Source organism: Miscanthus floridulus, chromosome 7 (assembly GCF_019320115.1).
Source record: "Miscanthus floridulus cultivar M001 chromosome 7, ASM1932011v1, whole genome shotgun sequence".
Taxonomy (NCBI): Eukaryota; Viridiplantae; Streptophyta; class Magnoliopsida; order Poales; family Poaceae; genus Miscanthus; species Miscanthus floridulus.
The window spans coordinates 26,414,441-26,425,249 of NC_089586.1; positions in this window are offsets into that span (position 1 = coordinate 26,414,441).

A 10,809-nucleotide genomic window follows, 5' to 3' on the forward strand; every position below is an offset into this window, starting at 1 on the left:
CTCTATAACAAGGCAACCAATGCCAAATTAGAGAGCGCAAATACTTAGCTACAAAAACTAAGCAAAGTGACTAACAAGATTACACAACCCAAATTAGCCACGCAAGGGAGCTACTTCTATGCTACACAAGCAAGAAGGTAACTAGTAAGCTATACAAGCTAACTAATTACAAGAGCAACTACACAAGCACAATGTATATGAAAGTAATTACAAGCTTATGTAATGAGGATGCAAACCAACGGGAAGAACAAGGTTGACACGGTGATTTTTCTCCCGAGGTTCACGTGCTTGCCAACACGCTAGTCCCCGTTGTGTCAACCGCTCACTTAGTGTTTCGGCGGCTAATTGGCATCACCCGCCAAGCCCTCACGTCGGGCACTGCAAGGACCTACCCCGAGAGTGAGGGTAGCTCAATGACACACTTTACTAAAGTTGCTCTTCGCGGCTCCCACAGGGCGAGCACAATGCCCCTCACAAAGCACTTCTCCGGAGCGCCACACAAGCTTCTTGTGGGCTTCGATGGAGACCACCACCAAGCCATCTAGGAGGTGGCAACCTCCAAGAGCAACAAGCACCACCGGCTTGCAACTCGATCACCTAGTGCCACTCGATGCAACCTCACGATGCAATCGCACTAGAATCGCTCACTTACACAATCGGATGATCACTATCAAGTAGATGTGAGATGGAGGGCTCCCAAACACTACCACACAAGCCACCAAGGCTCTAGTGTGCTCAGCTTTTTGGCCCAAGGCCAACCATGGCTTCTATTTATAACCCCACGAACAAATAGAGCCGTTACCCCTTTACTGGGCAAAAGTCAGGACGACCAGACGCTCTGGTCCTACTAACCGGACGCATCGGTCGTGAATACCAGACGTGTTCAGTCACCATACCAAACGCGTCCGGTAGCTACCTGACCGCCATGTGTCCCGCCGTTGCCTCCAACGGCTCTCTGATATGTCCGACCGGACGCACTGTTCGAAATGATCGGACACAGAGCTGCTGCGTCCGGTCGAGTCTAGTAAGCCTCCAGGGCTAATCGGACGCGACAGTTAGAAACTGACCGGACGCTGAGCCTCAGCGTCCGGTCGAGTACAGTAAGCACCCACGGACGACCGGACGCGTCCGGTCACACCAGACCGGACGCTTCCAGCGTCCGATCAACTGTTCTGCCAAACACTGTGTTTGCTGATTCACACCGGACATGTCCGGTGTGGCGACCGGATGCGTCCGATCGCTGAGTTCGCCGCCAAATACCGGACGTGTCCGATCACCATACCGGACGCATCCGGTCACTCTGTAACCAGTGCGACTAACTCCTTTTCAGTTTTAACTTCTTCACCCTTGCTCAAATGTGCCAACCACCAAGTGTATCACCTTATGCACATGTGTTAGCATATTTTCACAAACATTTTCAAGGGATTTAGCCACTCAACTTGCCACGCCACTCAATCCTAGCGACGATGCAAAGTTAGATCACTCGAGTGGCACTAGATGACCGATATGCAAACAAGTTTGCCCCTCTTGATAGTACGACCATCTATCCTAAACCTGGTCATAAACTTCTCTACACACCTATGACCGGTGAAATGAAATGTCCTAGGTTATACCTTTGCCTTACGCATTCTATTGCATCTCCTCCAATGTCAATGCAACACATGCACCAACACGATCAACAATGATATGATCCACTTCATATCATCACGTGATCATATTGGTTCATCGATCTTGACTTCACTTGCTTTTCACCGTTGCCTTCGTCCATCGGCGCCTAGTCTTGCTCAAGCTTCACCGCCACGTGGTCCATCGCTCCAAAGCCTCCGACTTGCCCTTCACGCTTGCAACTGGTCCATCAAGCCAAGTCTTGTCTTGATCTTCTCTACCTTGATCACATGACTCAATGTCATGTCTCATGTGCAATGAGCTCCTTCATCATCACATGTGTGAGCTTTGCAACATCTCCAAGCCATTTTCACCTTCATGGCATATGTTGCTCACACATATGTACCTGTGGACTAATCACCTGTGTATCTCACATAAACACAATTAGTCCACCTAGGTTGTCACTCAATTACCAAAACCACATAAGGACCTTTCAACATGTTAGTGGCTACGACGAGGTGGTAGAGGTGCAAGTGAGGTGCACAGGGTTAAGTGGAGGTGGAGGCTAAACTAGAGGCATAGCTAGATTGGACCGGAAAGGTGAGCTAGAGGCTGCCCCTGGCCGTGGCCTTACGTGGCCTAAAATGGCGCGGCGGAGTGGAAACTCCCAAATTGGGGCTCGTCGCAACGCAGTTCAAAGCGGTGAGGTGGTAGTTGAGACGCTGGTGATCGGGCGCACCCATGAGCGCGAGGAATTAATGGCTGGTGCCCACGCTTGGGCCCCTAGTGGCCATGATGTGTCTACGGTGGGCAAGATGCAGCAGGGGAAAATATGGCGGCGACAGTGGCGTGGCTATGTGCCCTGGCGGGACGCGTATGTCATGACCGAGTGCTTTTGTCCAAAGCGCAAACGACGAGTGCGCCCTCCACAACCGGCCATGTTGTAAGGTCCTAATGGCTAGAGAGGGGGTGAATAGCTTAATAAAAATTTCTACAACAACACTTAACAAAATGGTTAGACAATTATGAGGCGAAGCAAGTGTTGTGCTAGTCTACTCAAAATGCAAGCTACTTACCACAATTCTAGTTTAGATAGTGTCTATTCACACAATAACTATGACACTACCCTAAGTTAGTGTGCTCTCAAAAGCTAACTAAAGAGCCACACCAACCAAGCAAGTAAGCTCTCACAACTAGCTACACTAAAGAGCTTATCAACTAGTTTGCGGTAAAATAAAGAGATTGATCAAGAATGTTATACCACCGTGTAGATGAAGAAATCAATCAATCACAAGGATGAATAACAATGAAGACCAATCACCTCACATGGCAGCGCCCAAGGCTAATCCCACGGCACACGGCTAGCCCAGCGTGGCAACACGTGGGCGCGCGCGAGGCACACTTACACGGCGACGACGACCGCTGATGCGCGGTGACCGAGCCCACGTGAGGGAAACAAACCGGAAACGTGCTGTGCACGGATTTTAAAGCTTCTACCACGACCAACTCTTTACTCCCAAACAGAAACGGTCTTCACTACACTCCAGATGGTATATGAGGCTACTTAAGCAAGCTATAACACTACATCGCTCTTTAACCCAATTCCTTAGAATAGTTTGCTAAACATATCAATGTCTAACTTCCAACAAACTTCGAAATTTTTCTAAGTTTTGAGTTGAACTCTATTTCAAATTGTATTTCTAAGCTATTGGAAATCTTAGCTAGTAATATCATTTTTTGACCGCAGGTACTTCAAACTTTATTTAAGTATCACATACATGTTCTATAACATTTTTGCTTAAAAAATTGGTTTTAAACCCTAAGTGATATAACATGACTATTGAATTAACTTTCATTTTGCATTTCCGTTGATCGTTTTGAGTTACGGAAATTGATCTACACTCTTTATTACATGCATTAACACATAAACATGATGTTCATGACATGTTTTAGTAAATGATTTACAGTGTAACACCGAGGATGTTACAATATCCATGTGGGATTTTGTTTTGAAGAATTTATTGCAACAAATCCGATGGTGCAATCGGAATTTAATTTGGACCTTTGGTTTAACACTTATTACTCTTTTTAGTTGGTTAAATGGCATTTGCATGCGTGCTGACGTGGATGAGGTGGGCGTGGGCCAGCATGGCAGCATCCGCCCGCGTGTTTCCTCTGCCTCTGCAAAAAAAATTGGCGCGCTGGGCGGAAGACCTGCCGGACCGATGTTTCGGTCCGATGGACGGAACCCCTTATGATTGTCGATGAGAATTTTTTTAGCCTCTCCTTGTGTTGTCTCGACGATCCGTCACTGCTAGTGACTACCAAAATCTAATTATATTTAACTATATGGTGGAGATTCTCACAGAATAATAATCATAAAAAAATGAGAGCGGAGCTTCACTACTTCTTTTATTCTAAATTATCATATATTTTGGTTTTTCTAGACTAAACATAAACTATATCTTGATATGTATTAAAAAAAAGGTACGTAAGAAAGTGAGAACTTCTTGTAATTTGGAACTTTGGGAGTATCCAAACCAGTTGATCCATGCATCTGCAACCTACTCCGAACGTGCCTTGCAGCCAGAGCTCGTTTGGACTCTCCGAACGTGCATGCTGGGTAACACTGTAGCGGCAACTGGGGGCTACTCGCCCTGTACATGGTTCGGCTTGAACCCGGCCCAACCCAGGAACCAGACCATAGTAGACCATCCTGAGAGGCCACGTACGGGCTGGTTTGTATCGGGTCCAAACCGCTCTACCCATCGATTCATCTTCCTTTTGCGACACGGCCACCGGCGAGGAGCGGCCCCTGCTGACGGCCTTCGACGACAGGCTCTGAGGAGTGAGCAGCTCTCCTCCCTTGGAGAGCTTCCTCAGACCGTGCTACTAACCACGGGGCCTCGCTCCGCGGTCGCCGTCGACCTCGCTGTAGGTGCTCGCTCCACGGTCACCGACGACCTCGCAGCAGTGCTCGCTCGGCGGTCACCGGCGACCTCGCTGTGGGTGCTCGCTCCATGGTCGCTGCCAACCTCGCCGCAGAGCGTGATCGCCATGGCTGGCTGGCTTCTTGCTTGTTTGTGCGCTAGTACATTCTTCCCAGCCCGTGGAAACCGTTTAACCGCGGGTTTCAAACCGCTGAAACCAGTGTCTCAACGGATTGGGTTGGTTTTTGCCCAAAGACCTCATAAACCGGACCATGTACAGGCCGAGGGGCTACTGGCAAGCGCTGGCGGGCCGCCAAGCAATGAATGCGGCGCGACGGTGATCCAGACCAGCGAGCGAGTAGGTACGTACAGTACGTCCACCTCGACGTCCACGGCTGCACGTACGTGCACAGTACGACGCTAGTGTACGGATACCCGGATGGTGGTCTAGACACCACCGTGTGCACTGTGCCGGCGGCACGAAGAGCGTGGGACCCACACGTGTCGGGCCGGTCGTTGCACCGCTCACGCGGCCGCCGGCGGGCCTCGTGGCTCTGTCGTCTGGACCGCGGTCAGGCGCGCCGGACCTTGTTCAATTCGACACCGCGTGCAGTCCGGTGCAGCGTGCCCATAGTATGTGGTCGATCCATCGATCGCGAGCAGCTGGGTCCGATCCGGTCCCAAGCGCCCACGAACTTGTGCAGTAAAAACGTACGACGTACGTACAGACACGGCATGCTACTAGTGTAGTAGTATCCTCCACCGCAGGAGATGCCCTCTGGTCTCGTACGTGGCACTAGTAGATAGCAGAGAAACGAACTTTTATCCATGGCAAAAAAAAGTATTTAGTCTCACTATAAAATTGCACCCTTGATTAAAGGGGGATTGGAACCTTTAGTTTCGGTTTGTAATACAAACTGGACCAATTCCCCCCTTTAGTCCCAGTTATAACGGAAGCCAGGCGTGTTAGTGCGGGAAGCTTTAGTCCTAATTTGTGACACGAACCCAGACTAAAAGTGTGACTTTTAGTCCATGTTTCAGACACAAACCCCAGACTAAACATGCTTCTAGAGTGAATTTAAAAGGAAAGAATATTTTATCTAAGATAAATGTGTGGTGTAGTTGAGATGGCACCACGTGCAAAGGCTAAAGTAGGAGGTCTTGAGTTTGAATCTCCACATCTACACCTTTTTTCACCCAATAAATAACTTTAGTGCACGGTTGTACGAACCGGGACTAAAAATAGAGACCTTTAGTTCCGATTTCATAGTCCCGGAGAACCAGGACTAAAGGGGTTGGGAACGGGACTAAAGTTGCTATCTCTACTAGTGTGGTGTCGTCCAAATCATGTACGTGACCGTACGCATACAAATATGCTCCATCGGGCTTAAACTCTACTCCCTCTATTCCAAACTATAACATATTTTGACTTTTCTAAATATATTGTTTTCATTATATATCTATACATAGTATATAGCTAACTAGCTAAGCGTATAACAAAATCTATATATCTATATCTAGGAAAGCTAAAACGTCTTATAATTTGGATCACAGAGTATAGTTTATTTTGGTTTTTTAGATACATTATATATATATATATATATATATATATATATATATATATATATATATATATATATATATATATATATAAAACTTTTAAATACATACTAGTAAGAAAAGCAAAATGACATGTGGTTTGAAACAAAGTAGCTGGTTGTTATCCTAAGTTTCTTCAACTAATTTTGGTTTAATTTTGTCAAACATTTAAGGTTTCAACGCAAGTTTTCCAGATTTAGAGTATTTAACGTGTGGATCCCACATGTATATTTAGCCACACATGTTTGCATAAAGTAGTAGCCACATGTCATACTGAGTCATCTCAAACAGATTTCAGTCAATTTGGCTATAATTTTAAATGCGTGAATGCGAGTTTTTAATTCCAAGGTCCAGCTTTAGACCTAAGATCAACACATAGGCACAATATTTTTGCTATTATTAGCAAATGTGTTCGTACTTTGTAAAGAAATATATATAGCTCGTTGCATGGTAACCTGGACGTTTTGTGGTTTGAAAATGTATTCAACAATCGTCATCATACATTTTGGAATCGAATTCTATACCGTCGCTTGATATGTTTTGGAATCGTACTTCGTATTGTCGTTGGACGCTCGTTCTAACTTCTAACTTGTATGAGCATAGACATGAGTCTAGGTCAACATACAAGACATGGAGGAGCGTGACGGCATTGAGGGAAATATCACTACTACACAAACTTTACTGGAGGCGGGCGTTTTCGGTTTCCAGCGGCGGGCAAAGTCGTCCGCCGCGGCCTAGAGGCCACGGTAAATCGTGGCTTAACCGCGGCGGGCGGCTTTGCCCGCCGCGGTTAATGTTTAAAAAAAAACAGGAGCCCGCAGCGAGCCCATTCTCAGCCCACCGGTGAGCCCGTTTCCAACCCAATAGTCCGAAACCCTACCGAAACCCTAGCGCCGCCGAGATCCGATGCGAGCTCGCCTTGAGCTCCACCTCGCCGGATCCGCCGTCGACAGGCCTAACAGCCGCCGGGAGAGGGGCGCCAGATGTGGATAGACGCCGTGGAGCCACCGGTGGCCGGATCGACGCCGTGGAGCCGCTGGTGGCCGGATCGACGCCGTGGAGCCGCCGGGTCTGGATCCACCCTCGCCGGGGCCGGATACGCCCTCGCCGGGGCAGATCCGCCGCCGTGGCCGTCGCTGGAGGCGGATCGAGACGCCACCGCGCCGCTGTAGCCTGGTGGAGGACGGGCCGCCGCGACAACCTCTGCCCACGCAAGCCGCCTCAACGCGCCGTCCTCCCTCCGCGCGAGCCACGCCACGGCGCCGCCCTGAAAGCTCTAGTTTGGTTTTGGTTAATTGATGAAACCCTAAGCGCTAACCTAGTTTATCAAGATGATTATGAGATAGGTAGCACTACTCCAAGTGATGAAGCAATGACGAAGATCATGACAATGGTGATAGCATGGTGATGATCAAATGCTTGAACTTAGAAAAGAAGAAAGAGAAAAACAAAAGGCTCAAGGCAAAGGTATAAAATGTAGGAGCCATTTTGTTTTAGTGATCAAGACACTTAGTGAGTGTGATCACATTTAGGATAGATAGCCGTACTATTAAGAGGAGTGAAACTCGTATCGGAATGCGGTTATCAAAGTGCCACTAGATGCTCTAACTCATTGCATATGCATTTAGGATCTAGTGGAGTGCTAACACCCTTGAAAATATTTGTGAAAATATGCTAACACATGTGCACAAGGTGTTTGCAGGGTTGAGATGGGTTTGGGTCCCTCTCTCCCTCCCGCTGAGCAAGCTCGGCGGGATTCGGCGCTTTTGGAAAAATGAAATGTCTATTTTCTATTGCGCTGGATGCAAAATTCTTGGTGGTTGGCACATTTGAGCAAGGGTGAAGAAGTTAGAGTTGAAATGGAGTTGGTCGAAATGATGCTGGCGTCGGTCTACTGACCGGACGCTGGGTCACTCAGCGACCGGACGCTGAAAGGCTGCGTCCGGTCGAGCTGTCAGACGGCACAGTGGGTAGGGTTGAGCACCAGACGCTGGTCTGCGTCCGGTCAAGGTGGACCGGACGCGTCCGGTCGAAAAAAACATGCTCGGGGAGCTTACTGGAAACGACCGGACGCTGGGGCTTCAGCGTCCGGTCAGTTTTGACCGGAGCGTCCGGTCAGCTTCGTAGCCGTTGAAATCTGATGAACATCGTTTGAAGCTGGTGACGCGTGGCGTCCATCGGGCGACCGGACGCTGAGGGCCAGCGTCCGGTCGGTATGACCGGAGCGTCCGGTCAGAGCGTGTTTTGCCCAGTGAAGGGGTACAACGGCTCTATTTGACGGGGGCTCTATTTATAGCCCCATGGCCGGCTCAAGGGATAACTCTTGCACATTTTCATTGACATTGCAACCTTGTGAGCTTAGCCAAAGTCCTCCCACTCATCTCCATCATTGATCCATTATCATTGTGAGATTGGGAGAGAATCCAAGTGCATTGCTTGAGTGATTGCATCTAGTGGCACTTGGTATTCGTGTTGCGCTGCGGATTTCGCTTGTTTCTCTTGGTGGTTGCCACCACCTAGACGGTTGGAGCAGCGGTGAAGGATCGGCACGAGTTGGTGATTGTTCGTGGCCGCCTTCGGTGATTGTGAGGGGAGTTGTACCTTCCCCGGCGGAGCGCCGAAAGGTAACTCTAGTAAATTACTCGTGTCATTGAGTTACCTCACTTGTGGGTCGGTTCTTGCGGTGTCCAATCGTGTGGACGAGGTTTGTGAAACACCTCTTAGCCGCCGAACCACCAAGTGTTGGTCGACACAACGGGGATGTAGCGTGTTGGCAAGCACGTGAACCTCGGGAGAAAATCGATTGTCTCTCTTCTTTGTCATTCTCTCGGTGATTGGCTATATATTCATCTTGTGATTGGTTCATCCCCTACACGTCGGTATAATCACTCTACTCACTCATTTACATTCTTGCAAACTAGTTGATACAAATTCTTTAGTGTAATTAGAATTAAGAGCTTGCTTTATTATTTACATTCATCTAGTTGAGCTCTTTAGAGTAGCAAGGTTGAGAGCTCTTAGTGAGTAATTACATAGCTAGTTTGTGTGCCTAAGTATTCATTGCAACTAGAATTGTTGGATAGGTGGCTTGCAACCCTTGTAGAGCTAGAGCAAGTTTGCATTACGCTATTTGTCATACTAATCAAATTGCTCTAGTTGATTTGTAGATTTTTAAATAGGCTATTCACCCCCCCTCTAGCCATATTAGGACCTTTCACGCCCTCCACCCGCGCGAGCAGCGCCACCGCGCCGCCCTCCCTCCGCGCGAGCCGCGCCACGGCACCGTCCTTTGCCCGCGCGAGCCGCGCCACCGCGCCGCCCTCCACCCGCGCGAGCCGCGCCACCACGGCCTAGAAGAGTGCCGCCGCCGCCGGGAGAGATAGAGGATGGGGAGTGTAGGGGTGGGGTCGAGGGAGAGGGGCTCGTCTCTCAAGATGCAGCGCGTGGGAAGGGAGTGCGGCCGCGTCTAAGAAGAGTGAGAGGGAGGGCGAGGGGGTGAGAGGAGTGAAAGGGAACGCTAAGTGTTGGCTTATATATGAAGACAACTATCGGGCCGGCGCTGGGCCATTTGGGCCTTGCCTTTTTCCGTGGCGGGCCTTTTAGTGTGCCCGCCACGGTAAATCGATTTACCGTGGCGGACGCGTTAAAATGTCCGCTGCGGTAAATGGGGATTTACCGCAGCAGGCAAATAAGGTTGTCCGCTGCAGTAAATCATTTACCGCAGCGGGCGTCTCAGTGGCTGGCCGGCCACCGAATTACCGTGGCGGGCAAAAACAGTGCCCGCCACGGAGGCCAATTATGCAACGCTGCGCAAATTCATTTCTGTAGTAGTGTATAAAGAAAGGCGGACAAAAAAATCATTTCTCTCTGTACATACAGATACAAAAGAAGATTTTATAAATACATACATAGATGCATATATAGATATAGATCGGATAGTCATGGACAGATTTGGAGTTTAAAGCAATGGGATTGGATATTCGTTGTTATTGGAATTGGATTTGGATTGGATGTTAGATTTTTTTTTCTTGGATATGATTGTAATTGTACTTCTCCATTTTAATATGGATTCTAATCCATTTCCACCTCTACTAGGTGCATGGGTATTGGTTTCTCGCACATATGACATATATGCATATGCATGAAGCCGGCCGGCTTGGGTACGTTACGACAGAACGACCGCTTGAATTCACCGAGGCGCAATGTCTGGCCCTAACCTGAAAGACACGGGGATGAATCCGGATGCCTCGCCGGCATTCCGGTCAGCCGGTGCCGGTGGATCCATCAACGATGAGACGTAAACGTTACGAGTACGTACGTAGAAACAAGTGTACTACGAGTACGGCAGTAGCCGTAGACAGACACGCTACATCACCGTAGAGAAAATATCGTAGCGTACGGCCGGAGAAACGAAAAAAAAAACGCCTGGTCAAGCATTGGCACTTGACATTTCTACCGGTGTGAGTGAGACCGGGGGGAAAAAAAAGAAGTTTTGCACGAGACGAGACGAGAGCGGAGGTAGCGAGCGTTTTTTTTTTTTTTTTGGAATGGAAGAGAAAAAAGGTGGCCATGGGCGGCATGGCGCCATGCACGTCCGTATTCCACCATTCCATGTGGGCCCCTGTCGCTCTCTCTCCCGTAGGCCGTAGCCCCTATGTCCACTAGCCGAGCTGCA